The sequence below is a fragment of the Urocitellus parryii genome, chromosome 8 (assembly GCF_045843805.1).
Source record: "Urocitellus parryii isolate mUroPar1 chromosome 8, mUroPar1.hap1, whole genome shotgun sequence".
Taxonomy (NCBI): Eukaryota; Metazoa; Chordata; class Mammalia; order Rodentia; family Sciuridae; genus Urocitellus; species Urocitellus parryii.
The window spans coordinates 74390624-74409037 of NC_135538.1; positions in this window are offsets into that span (position 1 = coordinate 74390624).

Below are 18414 nucleotides of genomic sequence, written 5' to 3' on the forward strand. Positions count from 1 at the left end.
ATCTTCTCATCAAATGAGAGAGCTACTTTTAGCTGGGGCAACTTTTCAACAGGAGGTAGCGGTGAGTCATCAATAGTCAACATTCACAGTTCCTGGAAAATGATGCCTACCCTGTAATGAAGGGGAAACCTGCGAAGGTGTACTGCAGCATTAATCACAGGTAGTCAAAGGGAGATTGATAAAGCCTTAGATGACTGGAAGGTCCTTAGCCAAGAGCCTAGGAAAGAAAAGGTCCTAGAAAAATCTCACACAATTTTCCATGTTCTGCTATGACTATGGAGCAGTAGACTATTCCTATATGCCTGGGGCTGAATGCAAAAGTAGCAGAAAAAATTCAGATCAATAATCCTTAGTGATGATAATATCGTCTATTAATACTGGAATTCACTAAGATATCTATCCCCTCATTTGGCTTTTGTTGATTTATTGCATAAGTTGCTACTGAGAAGTCATGAGCTCTGTGCAAGATCGTCTCAAAGATGGCCACCAACAGTTCTTCCCTTCTCTGTGAGCTCATCCCACTACTCCTGTAAATATATGGAGTCCAGTTTACTTCCCTTTGAATCTTAGTGGGACTTGTTTTGAGACATAGAAAACACTAGGCTGTTAAAGGAGTTAGGCTTTAACACACCTGGAAGCTTAAATTTCTTTTAACAATATTTGAAGTTTTCAGTGTAAAAGTCTTGCACTTGAATTTTTTATTCCTAAGTATTGTATTCTCTTTGATGTTTGTAAATGTAATTGCTTTTTTTTAAAGTTCATTCTTAACATTGTTCATTGGTAGTATATAAATACAACTGACTTTTCTACATTGGTCTTTCATCCAGCAATCTTGCTGAGCATTTCAGTTTTTTAGCAGTTTTCTAAGGATTTTCTATATAGAAGATTATGTTATCAGGTCATCTGAGAAGAGATAAATTTACTGCTGCCTTTCCAATCTAAAGGATTGTTTCATTTATTTTTCTAATAATTTTTTCTGGCTAGAATACAAGTTGAAGTAGTGAGAATCCTGGTCTTGTTCTTTATCTTATAAGAAGCATTCAGTCTTCCACCCTAAATGTGATGTAAATATGGGTATTTCTTAGATGTTCTCCATCAGTTTGATTGATGTTCCTTTCTACTCCTAGTCTGAGTGTTGTTATTGTTTTTATCATGAAAGGGAATTGGGTTTTGTAAAATGTTTTTCTGCATCGATGGAGATGATCTTATGGTTTTTCTCATTTGTATTATTATTTTTTATATTACATTATTTTATTTTAGTATGTTAAACCAATAGAACATTCAGAGGCCATGTTACGGGTGCTTCATTGAAGATTTTTGCCTGTGTATTCATAAGGAATATTGGTCTGCTATATTCTTGTGACATCTTTGGCTTTGAAATCAGGGTAATACTACTTCACACAATGTAAGGGGAATTGTTCCTCCCCTTCTATTTTTTCTAATAGTTTGTGCTAGATTGTATTAATTCTTCCTTTAGTATTTGCTTGAGATAACTATTGAAGCCCCCTGGACCTGGGCCTTCCATTGTGAAAAATGTTAATTAATTATTTAAGCTCTTGCCTTCCTATAGGTCTACTCAGATTTCTGTTTCTTAAGTTAGTTCCATCAGTTTCTGTTTTTCTTGGAAGTTGTCCATTTAACTTAGGGTATCTAATTTGATATGTGTTCATAATATTCCCATAGTAATCACTTTAATTTCTGTAAGACTGAGAACAATGTCCTCTCTTTAGTTCCTGATTTTATAATTGAATTTTCTCTCCAGTTCTTCTTGGTCACATAGCTGAAGACCCATCAAAATTGTTGAAGTTTTAAAGAACAAACTTTTGGTTTTCTTAAATTTCTTTATAATTTTATTATTCTAGATTTCATTTATTACTGGCATTATTTCCTTTCTTCTGCTTGCTTTGAGTCTTATTTATTCTTCTTTTTTGGTACTATAAGCTAGAAAGTTAAGTTACTCATTTGAGATCTTTTCCATTGTAGGCAGTTGCTTACAGTTTCTCTCTGAACATTGCTGTAGCTATATCCTATAAATTTCAGCATATAGTGTTTTTAAATTTATGTAAAAGTAGTTCATAATTCTCTAGTGATGTTTTTTGATCAATTTGTTATTAGAAAGTATGTTGTTTAATTTGCAGGTTTTGAATTCATTTGTTATTGAGTCTAGTTTCATTTTATTGTGGCTGGAGAACATACACTGTATAAGTTCAATATTCAAGCTTATTGATATTTTAGAGCCTAAGATATGGCCTGTCATGGAGAATATTTTCTGTGCAGTTTAGAGAAATATGGATTCTGCCACTATTGGACAGAGTGTTCTATAAATATCTTGTTGATTTATTGTGTTAAATTTCTCTATTTCCTTGTAGTTATTTTATCCATTATTGAAAGTAAGGTATTAATACTCCTTATGCCTAGTAACATATTTTTATTAAAAGATAATTTTTATATTGATATTTAACACTCTAGGTCTTTGATCATTACATAGTACATATTAACCCACTATTTAAACCCAATTTGACAATCTTTGCATTTTTTATTTAATTATATAGTCTTTCACATTTTTATTTATGCATGTTAATTATTTAGACAATGGATTTTATTGTTACATACTGATACTTTTATATAAAATAATATGATTAATTGCATTCCCTTCCACTTCCCCTTCCCTTTCCACCCCATTTACTTTCTCTACCCTAAAGGTGTACATTCTATATTCATGATATTCTCTTTATCCTCCATCCCCACATTCAGCATCCCATATGAAAGAAAATGCATGGTACTTGTATTTCTGAGTCTGGCTTATTTTGCTTAACAGGATAGTCTCTAGTTCTGTCCATTTTTTTTTTTTTTGAAAACTACATCATATCATTTACCTTTTTGGCTGAATATTATTCCAGTTTGTGTATATATACCACATTTTCTTTATTCATTCATTGGTCAATGAACACCTTGGTGAATTATATTGCTTGGCTGTTCTGAATTTTGCTGCAATAAGCAGGACTAGGAATACATCTTTCAAATATGCTAAATTTAATTCTTTTGGAAAAATACTGAGAAATAGTACAGCTGAATCATATGGTAGTTCTATTTTTAGTTTTTTGAGGAATCACCATAATGTTTTCGATAATGGCTGTACCAATTTACATTCCCACCAACAATATATAAGAGTGCCTTACATCCTCACCAACACTTACTATTATTTGTATTCCTGTTGATTGTCACTGTGACTAGGGTGAGACAGAATCTCAATGTAGTTTTGATTTTCATTTTCCTGGTAGCTAAAGATGATGATCATTTCTTTAACATAATTCTGGGCCATTTCTTCTTTTGAGAGATCTGTTCAGCTCATCTGCCCATTTCTTAAATGGGTTGTTTGTCTTTGATGTTGAGTTTTTTTGATTTTTTTGTATGTTCTGGATATTAATCCTTCAGTGGATGAGTAGCTAGCAAAGGTTTTTCTCCCATTCTGTAGAGAGTCTCTTTGGTCTATTAATTGTTTTATTTGCTGTGCAGAGCTTTTTTAATTTGATGTTGTTCCATTTATTAATTCTAATTATTTCCTGAGCAATAGGAATACTATTTATGAAATCATGGACTGTGCCTATATGTTGAAGTGTTTCCCCTGTGTTTTCTTCTAGAGGTTGCTGAGTTTCTGGTCTTATACTTAGGTATTTGATCCATTTTGAATTGACTTTTGGACAGGGTGAGAGATTGAACCAGTTTCCTTCTTCTACATATGAATGTCCAATTCTCTCAGCACCATTTGTGAAAAAGGTTGTCTATTCTCAACATATGATATTGGCACCTTTGTTGAAAACTGGACAATTGTGTGGGGCATGGTGGCACATTCCTGTAATCCCAGCAGCTCAGGAAGCTAAGGCAGGAGGATCATGAGTTCAAAGCCAGCCTCAGCAAAAGCTAAGTAACTCAGTGAAAACCTGTTTCTAAATAAAATACAAAATGGAGCTGGGGATATGACTCAGTGGTCGAGTATCCCTGAGTTCAATCCTCAGTATCCATCCTGGGCAAAAATAAAATAAAATAAAAAATAAATTGGACAATTGTGTCTGAAGGATTTGTCTCTGTTTTCTATTCTATTCCATTGTTCTACATGTCTGTTTTTATGCCAGTGCCATGCTGTTTTAGTCTCTATGGATCTGTAATGTAATTTGAAGTTGGTTATTTTGATACCTCTAGCATTGTTCTCTTTGTTTAGAATTACATTGGCTATTTGGGGTCTTTTGTTCTTGTATATGAATTTTAGATGTTTTTCTAGTTTTGTGAGGAATACCCTTGAAATCTTGATGTGACTTCATTGAATATGTAGATCACTTTTGGTAATACAGATATTTTAACAATATTGATTCTGTTAATTCATGAACATGGTGTCGCCTTCAATTATTTTTTTTAGCATTTTAATTTATTTGTAGAGGCCTTTCAACTATTTGTTTATTTTTATTTCTAGATTTTTTGGGGGCGGGGTGGATTGCTTAACTACTGAGCCACATCCTCAGTCCTTTTTATTTTTTATTTTGAGACAGAGTCTCACTAATTTGCATCAGGCCTCACTAAGTTTCTGAGGCTGGCTGTGAACTTGTGATCCTCTTGCCTCAGCCTAGAATATATAAAAGTTATTGATTTATGTATGTTGGTTTTGTATACTGGTACTTTCAAAAATTTGTTTATTGGTGTAGACATCTTTTGGTAGAGCGGATCTTTTATATTTAGAATATCATCATCTGAAAATAGGGATAACAATTTCTTCCTTTTCTGATCATATCCTTTTTTATTTCTTTCTCTTGCCTAATTGTTCTGATTAAAACTTCAAGGACAACATTGAATAGGAGTAGTGACTATAGACAAATTTGTCTTGTTCCTGATTTTAGAGGAAATAGTTTTTGTTTTCAGTATGATGTTGGCTTTGGATATGTCCTATGTAGCTTTTATTATATTGAAGTATATTTCTTCCATTCTTAGTTTCTTCAGAGTTTTTATCATGAATAGGCATTTAATCTCATCTAAAACTTTTCCTGCATCTATTGAGATGACCATGTGATATTTGTTCTTGATTCTATTTATGCGGTGTATTATGCTTACTGATTTGCATAAATTGAAACATCCTTGCATCCCAAATGAAACCAATTTATTTACAATTTTAAATGTGCTGTTTGAAAGTATTTTATTAAGAATTTTTTCATTTCTGTTCATTGAGGATATTGGTTGGTAATTTTCTTTTCTTAATATGTCCTTATCTGGTTTTAGTGTTAGGATGATACTGGCTTTGTAGAAGGAATTTGAAAAAAAAAAAATCATTCCTTTTCTATTTCATGTAAAACTTTGAGGAGCAATGGCAATAGTTCTTTAGGGACCTTATAAAATCCATCCATGAATCTGACTTTTCCTAGGTTTGAAGTACATCATTCCATGACCTCTTGGCCTTTAGTGTTTCTGCTGAGAAATCTGCTGTTATTTTGATGGGTTAGCCTTTATAAGTGAGTGGGCATTTTTCTCTTGCAGCTTTTAAAACCTATGAATCTTAGGTTAGATCTTTTAATGTTGTCCCAGAAGTCTTGCATATTATGTTGATAGTTTATTTTTTATTTATCTTTATTACTGTTTAAGATTTTTAGCTCATCCAACTTGTCTTCAAGCACTGAAATTCTTGGCCTGGTATTAGGTAGGCTTTCCACTGAGTTTTTAATTTGACTTAAGCTTTTCATTTATGACATTTCTGCTTGGCTCTTTTTCAAAAGTTTTATCTTTCATACTTTGAACTGTATTCCTTAATTTGTTCAGTTGTTTTTGTTTTGTTTTTGTTTTTGTTTTTGTTTTGTGTGTGTGTGTTCTCTTGGAATTCATTGATATTTTTTATAATCATTCTTTTAAATTCTTTCTTTCTTTCTTTGGTGCTGAGAATTGAACCTGGGGCAGGGGTACTTTACCACTGAGATATATCCCCAGTCATTTTTTAAAAAAAATATTTATTAATCTGATACAGGTGTTACTAAGTTGCTTAGGGCCTTGCTAAATTTCTGAGGCTGGCTTTGAACTTGTGATCCTCTTGCCTCAGTCTCTCAAGTAGCTAAAATTACAGGCATGTGCCACCATGCCTAGCTTGAATTCTTTATCTTATATTTTATCCACTTAAGTACCTTTGCAGTCACTTGCTGGAAAATTATGAACCTTAGAAGGTGTCATGTTGCCTTTATATTCACATTATTTGTGTTTCTATGTGATATTTATGTATCTATTTGATTGGATTTTTCTTTCACTTCTACATGAGAGCCTATTTAGGAGACACCCTTCTCTTGACAATATGTCCTGGGATATCAGACTGTTATGAATTGCTGAATATATTTCTGAGTGGTTTTCATTGTATGGATTCTTTGTTATTTTTTTATTTATGACTAGTGTACTTTGTCCTATTGTGTTCTGTGTTGGAGACTGAGGATCTCATTCTCACTGTAAGTCTCAAAAGAGTGGGGTCTTTCTAGGTGATCAGACAATTGTGTTGTAGACAACAGAAATGTAGGTTACATTTTATGTGTTAACTCTTTTAGTTTGCCAACAGTATGCATTTTAAAAGGGTATGGGAGTGATCTATATGGAGGCCCTTCATCAATATGGTGTCCACAGTCTTTGAGTTATTTCTCTCAGTGTTATTGCAGGAGTGAGTCTTCATCCCCACTTTCTAGCATGTCTAAGGGGGCCTGTTTGTCAGCCTGGGATATTTATATCTCCTATTCTTTGTGTTAAAGTATCTGCTAAAATTTAAATGGTATTGGGTTGTGTAAAGAACAGGGTACACTGTCCCTTAGCCTCTCTCTTAATTGGGCTGGCAGTGTGATTCAGCAGAAGAGTGTTTACTGGATGAATCTTGAATGTCACAGTGCATTTCCAGCACCTTACATACATGGAGAAATGAACAATAACAACAAATAACAGTGAACCAGAAATAGCATTAAACACAAGGTGTCAACTGCAACATTAACAACCACAACAACAGGAATGGTGGGGTCAGACATAAACAACTGTAGTGATGGCAAATAGTGGGGAAACAGGTGTAGCATTAAAGTAAATGCCAAGTGTCAAATACAATATCCACAACACTAATAACTGCAAAACAGGAATACTAGGGGCAAAAATTACATAAAGAGTTTTAAAATATGGCAAAAATATAATTAGTTATGAGAGAAAAGAAGGAAAGAGAAGGCAAAAAAGGTTAGAATATTCAAAAAATGTCTATATGTATTTAGTTATATATAATTCAAAATGAAGCAAATTGAGAAAGAGTGAAAGTAAGAAATTTAAACTATTAGAAGAAAAGGAAGCAACCAAAACAACAACAAAAATCCCACTAAATAGAAACAAAATGAAAATGAAGGATAATAAAAAGGAAAGGATATAAAAGAAGAATTAAAAAGAGTAAATATATGCATTTAAATGAACCAATGTTCAAATTCAAATGAAAAATAAAATAATTATCTCCTCTGAGGTGAATGAAACTATGGAGAAGAACAGATACTTATTCTCTCTCCTTGGGCTATGCAGCCCTTAAAGCAAGGACTGGGGATTATTAACCCTTCTTCCTTTTGTATTTCTCTATAGGCTACCAGTTAGAGTGGCCTGGGACCAAAGTTGGTGGAATGGCTGTCAGCTTCCCTGCTCACCAGTACAAGGAAGCATGGAATGGGAAGTACTGTCTATTGACATTTACTCCAGACAGATTAGATAGACACTCCTAAGGAAGGACTGACATGGAGTTCTAAACAGTAAGTTCTGCTGGCTAATGCCAAGTTCTGGTTGGAATACTGTCAGGTGGAGTCTATATCGGACAGATTTGGTCTGTGCATCCCTAGGGCAGTGCCAGTGCCAATGTCTGCTGTGCATTTGGACCTCAGGCATCTCCCAAGAATCCTGCTCATAGGACAGGGTGACCAACCACCCTGGGGAGTGGGGGTGTGGCAGATCCCACAACTCCACTGTCCATAATGTACAGTGTACATGTAGGCACAATTTCTACATGTTTGGATTCCCAACTCATTCACACTCATGCCTGTTTAGATTCCCAACCCACTTCTGCTGGTTGCTGGAACCACCAGACTCAAAAGGGAAAACAACATACATTCCCTTCTGTATCTTTGACCCAAATTCCACTGCATACAGTCTTATCTGTGCTTGTTTCAGTGGTGTTCTGCCAGGGCCACTCTGGGCAACTTGTTAGGTACTAGCTGGGACCCTGTGACAATGTGTCCTGCAATTTCCAGGGTTCCCACGGCAGCAAGCTCAGGCATCACCTTCACAAGATGGCTCTCCACCACAGATGTCCATTCACAAGTTGAGAAATACTTTGCCCTTCTCATCCACCAGCAACCAGCAGTCTGCAAATTGGCTATTTAGAGTACCTTTCTTGTTCTACAGCTGTTTCTATGCCGAATTTGTCCAGTTTCTCTATTTTTCCCTTTGTGTTTGCCCTCCCTTTTGCAGTGCTATCTCAGGGACAGATATTAGACAGTTTCCTGGAGAAAAGAAAAAAAAATATGCAGTTTGTCTAGCAAACACATAGTGCTGACCTGTGTATTTGAACAAATCTAAGTCAGCTGATGGTGCAAGAATATTTGCATTAGAGAAGTATACATAATCTGCTATAGTTGGATGAAGCAGCCTATGGATGTCAATTACATCCAGAATTAAACATTAAAAGGTGACTGAGAGAAGACCAAGTTCTTGTTTTCTCATCCAAAAGTTATTGATGAAATGCTTCCATCTAAAGGAATCAGTTTCTACTGCTTTGTGTGGCTTCCAAGATTCTTCATGGCTCCTCCAATGCCTGTCTTGTTAATTTCATTGCCCACTGGTGATTAGTTGCCTCCTGTGCTCCATGGATGGACACATGGTTGCTTATCAGGTTGTTCTTTCTGCCTGAAATAAACCCTTGATAATTGTTTCTATGAAAAATTCCCATTCATAAATGAGTACTCTTCTCCATACCACCTTCTCTGTGACTTTTTCTCTGACCTTTTTTACCCAGGTAAGGACTAATTTCTCTATGCTACAGTGATCCTAGTAATACTTATCATTTTATACCATAATTCTGTACCTCTTCCAGAAAGACTAGGAGTTCTTGAGGGAAGAATTTATAGTGTTTATACTAAGCAGGCATAGACCACTGCTTAGAGTTTGGTAAACACTTAATAACTATTGATTGAACAAGTGGTTGGATGAATGAATGAACAAATTAAATTCTGGGCAAATGAGAAATTGACAAATAATTTTGTATCAATGAATTAATATTTTTGTATAAGATTAATAATATAGGTATATTATGTCAAACATCAAGGAAACTTACAAAGTCATCAGAGAAATGGCCCTTTACCTCATGGAATGTCCAATCTAGAGTATTTAGGAATATAAGACTAAAAATAATGGCACATGACACAAAAAAGTAGAACATTATCTTGCCAAAAGCACCCAATCCTTGCAGACAGATCTGCAGGCTAGAATATGGCCTTTATATGGAATACTTGAATCTTGAGCAGACTTAAAAATTCATTCTTATTGAGACAAGATGAAAGAGTATTTCAGAGATAAAATATTAGAGATAAACGTTGAGGGGAAGGGAATAATTCTATGTTGAAACTGGCCTGATTTCCCCAGTCTCCCTGTGGAATACTGATCTCTTGGTAAAAGATGATTCCAGGGGTTGCTGCAGTGACTTCAGTGGCTTTCAGGATCATTCGGTTTAGTTTTGGAATGAACACAGTTGGCAGCAGAGGGTCTCAAGGGTAATGCTGGAATAAATCTGACTTGTCTCTGAAAGTCCATCAGACTTTCTAAGTCTGATTCCAGCCAGAACAGTATGGTCGAAAAGTGTTCAGTTGTGACACAGCCCACCTGCATGTTTGTTACCAGCTCAAGTGCTTAATTTGGGGTGACTTTTTTAAAATTAGAGCTTTATAGTTATACAAAGTAGTTGGTTCAACCTGACATAATCATACATGTGTGCGATTCAATTTCAGTTCATGATCCCCCTTTTCCCTCTTTCTCTCCTCCTCTCCCTCCCCTTCCTCATCCTCCTTACTATACTCTGATATACTTCCTTTCACTCATCTATTTATTTATATTGATTAATTCTGTTTACTTACATAGAAAAGGTGAAATTGCCTGTGATATATTTATATGTGCACATGACATGATTTTTTTTTTTTAAGAATTCATTCCACGTTGCCTTGGGGTTGTTTTTCAATGGAAAACCCTTTCCAGATCTGCAAATACCTGACAAAGTATGTATTTACTTTTCTTGTTGTAACTTAATAGATTAAACAATGAATATTTGCTTTTAAAGGAAATGAGTGATTTTAATAAAAAAATTATCCCCAAAATTTCTCTTAGATGGGAAGAGGAAATCAATACTGACTGGGTATCCTGTGTGTGCCAGGAATATTTGGGATCCAAAACCATTCTAGAATGTAATAACATTATGTCCACAATATAGATGAGGAAAGAGACTCATAGAAGTAATTTTCTTGATGGCACACATTCTAGGATTCTACCTTTGGGCCACTTGATTCCAAAGCTCAGCCTCCTTCCACTGGATCCCCATTATACCTGCTACTCACAGGAAACACACACATACAAAAATGTTAAGATGCATGTGCTTCTCAAAATTAAGAAAAATTATTTTATGTTACTAATATTTAATAGAAGAATGGAAGTTCAAGGGATTAGACAAAGGGGAATGAAGAGAAGAAAGGGGAGATAGGAGTAGGAAAGACAGCAGAATTAATCTGACATAATTTTCATATGTACATATATAAATAAATATACTACAGTGAATCTCAACATCATGTTATATCCACAAGACTTGGATGCTATTTAAAATAAAATATACTCCATGTTTGTATAAATATGTCAAAATACTCCATTGTGAATAAATGCCACATTTTTTTAATCCATTCATCTATTGAAGGGCATCTAGGCTGATTCCACAATCTTGCTATCGTGAATTGTGCTGCTATGAACATCGATGTAGCAGTGTCCCTGTAGCATGCTCTTATTAGGTCTTTGGGGAATAGACCGAGAAGGGGAATAGCTGGGTCAAATGGTGGTTCCATTCCCAGCTTTCCAAGAAATCTCCATACTGCTTTCCAAATTGGCTGCACCAATTTGCAGTCCCACCAGCAATGAACAAGAGTGCCCTTTTCCCCGCATCCTCTCCAGCACTTATTGTTGTTTGACTTCCTAATGGCTGCCAATCTTACTGGAGTGAGATGGTATCTTAGGGTGGTTTTGATTTGCATTTCTCTGACTGCTAGCGATGGTGAGCATTTTTTCATGTACTTATTGATTGATTGTATGTCCTCATCTGAGAAGTGTCTGTTCAGGTCCTTTGCCCATTTATTGATTGGGTTATTTGTTATCTTATTGTCTAATTTTTTGAGTTCTTTATATATTCTGGTTATTAGGGCTCTATCTGAAGTGTGTGGAGTAAAGATTTGTTCCCAGGATGTAGGCTCCCTGTTTATCTCTCTTATTGTTTCTTTTGCTGAGAAAACATTTATACACAATGGAGTATTACTCTGCATTAAAAAATGACAAAATCATAGAATTTGGAGGGAAATGGATGGCATTAGAGCAGATTATGCTAAGTGAAGCTAGCCAAGCCCTAAAAAACAAATGCCAAATGACTCCTTTGATATAAGGGGAGGAAGCAAGGACAGGGTAGGGACGAAGAGCTTGAGACGAAGATTTACATTAACAGGGTTGAGAGGTGGGAGGGAAAGGAAGTAAGAAGGGAAATCGCATGGTAATGGAAGGCGATCCTCAGGGTTATACAAAATGACATATAAGAGGAAAGGAGGGGTAAGACAAGATAATACAAATGGAAGAAATGATTTACAGTAGAAGGGGTAGAGAGAGGAAAGGGGAGGGGAGGGGAGGGGAGGGGAGGGGGGATAGTAGAGAATAGGACAGACAGCAGAATACATCAGACACTAGAAAGGCAATATGTCAATCAATGGACGGGTAACTGATGTGATACAGCAATCTGTATACGGGGTAAAATTGGGAGTTCATAACCCACTTGAATCAAACTGTGAAATATGATGTATTAAGAACTATGTAATGTTTTGAATGACCAACAATAAAAAAAATAAATATGTCAAAATAGACTCTACTGTCATGTATAACTAAAAAAGAACAAATTTTAAAAAGAAAGGAATAACTTTTACAGAGCTCTATCTAGAGATTGATTATATTTAAAAAATAAGCATTGGAAAAATTTGGAGCTAGCAAGAAACCTAGTGGAAGGTCAAGATGAAGTGAGATTAAAGAGAACCAACTCCATTAAACCTGTAACACAGAGCTGCCTGCATGTTGAGATCTGAGCACCAAAGAGGACTCCACCCGTCCCCCAAATCTCTTTCTCTCTTACCAAATAATGTATACAGGCTCATATCAGGTATAAGGTATACACATAGCACTTCCCCATCAGGTAAGACGTTCTGCCCAGGAAGAATGTTAAAGTGTACAAATTGTTTATTAGTGTCATTTCAAAAAGGATTCCAGATGTGTGAAAACTGTAGGTTGAAGAAGGAGAGAGATGGACATTCTAATGGGAATCCCCTGTGCTAGGAGAGGCCAGTCACTCCAAAGTATGGGGCTCTGGGCCTCTAAAGAAAGGAAATGGTGACAAAGTTGAAGATAAAACCCAGCACAAATTTGTTTTTTGCTTCTTCACAGGACTTTCATTTTGGGGTGTTTATGCTTTGAATCTAAAATGTCACCAATGTCTCATGTGCTCAGAGATGGAGCTTTTGGGAAGTGATTAGATCATATGAACTCTGACCTCATTAGTGGATTAATCCATTGATGGCTGAATGGACTACTGGGAGGTGGGACCTAGTTGGAGGAAGTAGCTCAACTGGGGACATGCCCTGAGAAGCATTTATCTTCTCTGGCCCCTTCCTCTCTCTTTTTCTCTGCTTTTGAGAGCCTTGAGCTGAGCTGCTTTCCTCTGACACACCTTTTTGTCATGATGTTTTTGTTTTAGGGCCATATGACCATGGACTGGATCCTCCAGAACCATGAGCCAAAATGAGTCTTTCCTTTTCTAAGTCGTTCCTTCAGGAATTTGGTCACTGTGACACAAAGTGGACCAAGACAGCTGGAGACAGAAATTCCAAGAGTCACAGATAGTAGATTGGGAAGAAGGCCATCCTATACAGTGGTCATCTTCCTGACACTGAAGATTTTAGGAAGATTGGATACACCCATAGAAATGTTGTTTTGGGAGGCTTAACTGCATGGTCTCTGAAATTCCTTTCAATTACAAAATGCTGATAGAATCTGTGAATACTTTTACTAGGTTTCAGAAATTTTATCGTCATTCCTGTATTCATTCTTTCATTCAACCAACATAATTATGAAATATATTCTATTTGATAGGCACTATTAAAGAACCTAAATATATTTCTTAGTGACCCAGGTAAGAGAGTAAACTAAGACACATTAGAGTCGAGGAAAAATCACAATCTAAGAACACACTATTTATTCTTGGTGCCCTGTTATTTCTCTGCACTTCGTATCCCTGTGTTAGACCATAGGGTTTTACATGCTGAGCTGTTTCACTCTAGCTCTGACAGACTGGCATGGTAGAGACTTATTTTTCAAAAACTATAAAACATGCAGCAAGATAAACACTAGTCCAGATGTTAAAAAGGAAGATATGTTTACCTGAGACTGCTTATGGCCAAATACAAGGATGACCTTTCATCTTTTGGGGGAGGAGCTACAGCATCTTGCCTGCAGTCCATACCCAGCTACTGCCCACATCATCCCCCCTCGGTCCTTAACAAGTAGGACTCCCTGACTTTTGCCTTTCTTTCTTTCTTTCTTTCTTTCTTTCTTTCTTTCTTTCTTTCTTTCTTTCTTATCTGTTTCTCCAAGCCTCACATTTGTCAGATTAAACTCTGCAGTTGTTCATGTTGAAAACAGCTTTTGCAAGTTTGGATAAAAGTTATACATGCTTATAAATGTGTGACTACAGTGTAGAATTGAAATATATATATATATATATATATATATATATATATATATATATATATCTCAACAACCACTTTTAAACTAACTAAAATAAATAAATATTCAATGATTGAGATAGTAGTGAACAATCTGAACTTTTTTTAATAAAATGTAGATTGGGACAATTATAGTATCTGACCTAGAGTTTATCTGTAATATGGATAAGGCAGCATATCTAATGTTAATCTTATGCATATTTTTATGAGTCAAACTCTGAAGGCTATAGGTCTAGATTTAAAGTAAATAATACACAATCTTGGCTTAGAGAGAATGTATCAATTAACATAGGCTAGTTTATATGTTGCAGGAATAAATCCATCCCGAAAGCTCAGTGACTTAACATGACTTAACATGACCAATGATTGTTTGAGTTTTTTCTCCCCTCTTTCATGCTTCATGTTCATTTTTTTCTGAGTCTTATCTTTAATATACAAATTGCTATGGGTTGCAGAAACACAATCCTCCACTACCACAAGTTTCTACATCGGGGAAATTGCAGGAGTCAGCATACCCAGCATACTGTAGAGGAGCCTCACCCTGGGAAACAACCTTTATCATGAGGGTATCTCCCTTGCTGGGTAAGTATTTCATGTTCACTTTTAAGTTGGTAGACAGCTTTACTTTCTATAGTCTCTCAGAGACATGGGAGATGTGGTACAAAGAGTAGTTTAGAAAGATCAATCAGACAGGACAAAAGAAGAAAGGAGATACCAGAATTAGAACAGTTAGTCCAAAAACACAGGTCTCATTACGTCACGAAAAAGTTTAGTTCAAGTGAACTTGTAATGATATCAAAAAATATTTGGAGGTAGGGATGATAATCAAAACACATAGTGATGGGTGATGTGTAAACTCTGCCCTCAGCTATGGCAGAGGTATATACCTGGTCAGGCTCTACCTGTCCATACCTTCGGATGTCAGCCCTATCTGAAGGGCAAAACAGTGTGTGAATAGAGAGGGTTGCAAAACAGGTAGAAAACAATGCCAGCCAAACTGAACAGCTTCCCCTGGGTTAAATGAACACTGGACTATGGGACTGATTTGTGTTTACTGTAAATCAGTGAGAGTAGATTTATCTACTGGGTTGTAGCACTGCCCTTGCCTCCCTGGATTTCTTCTTTTTGTCCCGCCTACAGGCTCTCTCCTTTCCTTTACCCTGTCCCAATGATTTGTTCTCCCTAATTGTGTCTCCCCCTCTCTTTGTCAAGTGCTTTGATAAATGTGGACACTTCTTTATTTTCTTCACATTCTGTGCCTTGCATGAGTCATGCCTTGGACACTGAATCATTTTCATCCTTGCTCAGCCTCCTCCTGTTTGAAGTTCTTGCCTGGATCATGCTTATTCATCACCACTCTCTCTGCAACCTACATGCGGGTGGTGCACTGTTTACATTGAGCTGTAATCTGTTGTTAGTGGCTGACTCTAGTGTCCTCTTCTTCCAGCCTGGATAGCTCCCAGTGGGAGCAGAAAGATCAGGAGTTCTGGCCCTTAACTTGGCCTATGGAATCTTGCCTGAATCTTCATTCCAGACCTCCCTTTTCTGCTAGCCCTTTATAGCAGCTTTTTCCTTGACATCGTCTGCACAGCCAAAGAGGAAGAAATGGAGTCCACTCCAAGGTCATCACAGAGACCATCCTGAAGTGATGGGCTGTAAGAAGAGCTCGTATGAGCTTTTCCTCTACCTGTTCTCCAGTGTGTTTCCCTGTTACTACACAGGTTGATTTTTTTCCTTTTGATTTGTTCAAGTACATTTCAAAGCACAAATTAAATAATCCATACTGGTTGATGGAATGCACGGTTTTATGAACCCAAACACTAGGATTTTGCATGAACACATTGCTATTTCATAATTGGTAATAGATCTTGACATTTCAACAGGCTACATTGGGTTATCCTCCATGCTCCTTTCTCCCCCCTTCCCCAGCCCCAGCCATGTTGCTCTGGAATTGATTTATGAAGCTAACTTGCTTTTTACTTATTTTATTCCTCATTATTCATATTTAATGTTACCCACACTTGACCTTATGACTCTAATTCCTTAAACTGAGTAATGTACACACATTGACTTTGTTCTTCTTGACAGGTCTTATCATTTTTTATCTTTGCCATCCCTCTTTCAGCCTTTTAAAGACCCAGGGCTCTCCGAATCTCTTATCTGTTTACATTCTTCTTCATTATTTAGTATTAATGTTCTTCTTTCGGCCATTATTCTCTGGGTTGTTATTTTCCCTAGTTTTCTGATTTTGGTCTTTCTGTCATTGAGCCAGATCTCTCACTACCACATTTTAGAGGTCAATATTGGCTTCACCCAAGAAACTAATTCATATGTTATAAGGAAAACCATTTTAACCATGGAATTCAGCTACAGTTTGAACAGTTCTTGCCTGAGATTTTCAATGTCATTTAGGAACATCAGTTGTGAGTTTTTACTGAGAGTATATGTTTAATCAGAGCAGGAAGACCACTTGGCAGTTAAACAATAGGACATAAATTTTGCCCTTGAAAAAATCTTAGGACACAGATACAGCACAGAACATTCATATGGCTATAATTTATTCAGTAGTGTCCCAGAGAAAGTTTGTTATTCTTAGAAAATACTTTTCACAAAGTCATGAATTGGCAAATAACCATTAATACCCATCCAATGACCTAGGTACAAATGATATTCCTTTTCATAACTTCTTGTGAAGTGTCATAATGATAGTTGGCAGGGAAATGAAGGAGAACATTGGGAATACTGCATCTGTACTTTTTACAGCTTGTGCAGTTAGCTCAGTGATTTAAACTTTCTTTCTGCTAAAGCTAATTGTGTTTCAGTTAGTTTTATATGATTCCTCTGGCTGGGGAAGAGTGACAACTGTCTCCCAATTGCACAGTCTCCCAATTGCATAGGAATTAAGATAAACCATAACTTTGTTGCTAATCCCAAGTCATTACCTAACTAGAAAAATGATGTTAAACTTTGAAAATTAAAAAATTAGGAAGTGGGTTAGACCTGTGCTTTTAAAGTGAAAGAACACCTTTATTATTCCTTTAATATCATTACTACTGCTGCTGCTGCTACTACTATTATTTGGCTTTCATCCTAGCTTAAAGTTTTTATTAATATACCATGTGAACTAATATTTCTACTGGATAGTAAAGCACCAGCCAAAATATACAAAAAATAATTAGTCATCTAGAAAATAATATGTGTAGAATAAGGATCTAGGGATTTATATAAAGACCCTCCAATGATTTCTGGTATCAGAGAAGTGGCATGTATGCAGACTTGGCTGTATTGCTTTCTGTCCAGAGTCTCTAAAAAACATTTGGGATAACATCAGCAATTAATCTCTGTGCATGGCTTTCATTTTTTCTTCCTTCAACTATGTGTTCCCCTAACAATAAAAGAGAGTGGATAAACAAATTATCTTTTATTTTTTACCTGACTGACTACAGTCTGCTTCCAAGTTACCAGGACTGACCAGAGTCATTTGTATATTGAAGCAGGTCAAGTCTTTGAAGCTATAAATACCCATTAGTATCCATAACCAGGTTTCTGTCCCTAGGAAGAAGTTAGTTCAGGCTAAGGTAAGTTGCTACAAAAAAGAAACCTCAAATAGATGCCTCAACTCCTATATATGTTCATTTCTTTTCCATGATACAATCTTTGGAGCAGATGAGTAGGTGCATTTTCCCTTCAAGGACCCATGCTCTTGTATGTTGTTACTTTGCAAATTTCTAGGATTTTGCCCTTGTCTACAACCAAGAAAGAGACATGGAAGGCAAACTGCTTTCTTTCTAAGGAGGTGAGCCAGAAATTACATACACCATTTGTATTTTCATTTAAATGGTGAGAACTGAGTCACCGGTCATACCTAGCTATAAGGAAGACCTGGAAAGGCTAAGTGGCCAAGACCCCCCAAGATATCTATAAGAACTGGAGCATGGTTTTCTTTAACTAAAAGGATGAAGAAAAAAATGGATCTTGGGATAATTAATGCTCTCTGACACAATTACTGCAATTGGAAAAATGCTATTCTTGTAGAATATGTAAATGTTCAGAGAAGCTTTGTGTGTGTGTGTGTGTGTGTGTGTGTGCGCGTGCGCATTTGTGCTTTGAGGTCTTTCACACATTCATTGATAGTGATTGTTTCCTCTAAATAAAAAATTGAACATGGGGCAAATTTTAAAGTGACCTATTTAAGGTAATCAAGTAATCCCAGAAATGCATCTTGAAATTTGAATCTTATTCTACTTAATAAGTCAGATCTATTCTTTAGTTGCTCATTTGAATGGGTGGACATCCTAGTCTTAAACTTTAACTTATACCTTTTCTATTCTAC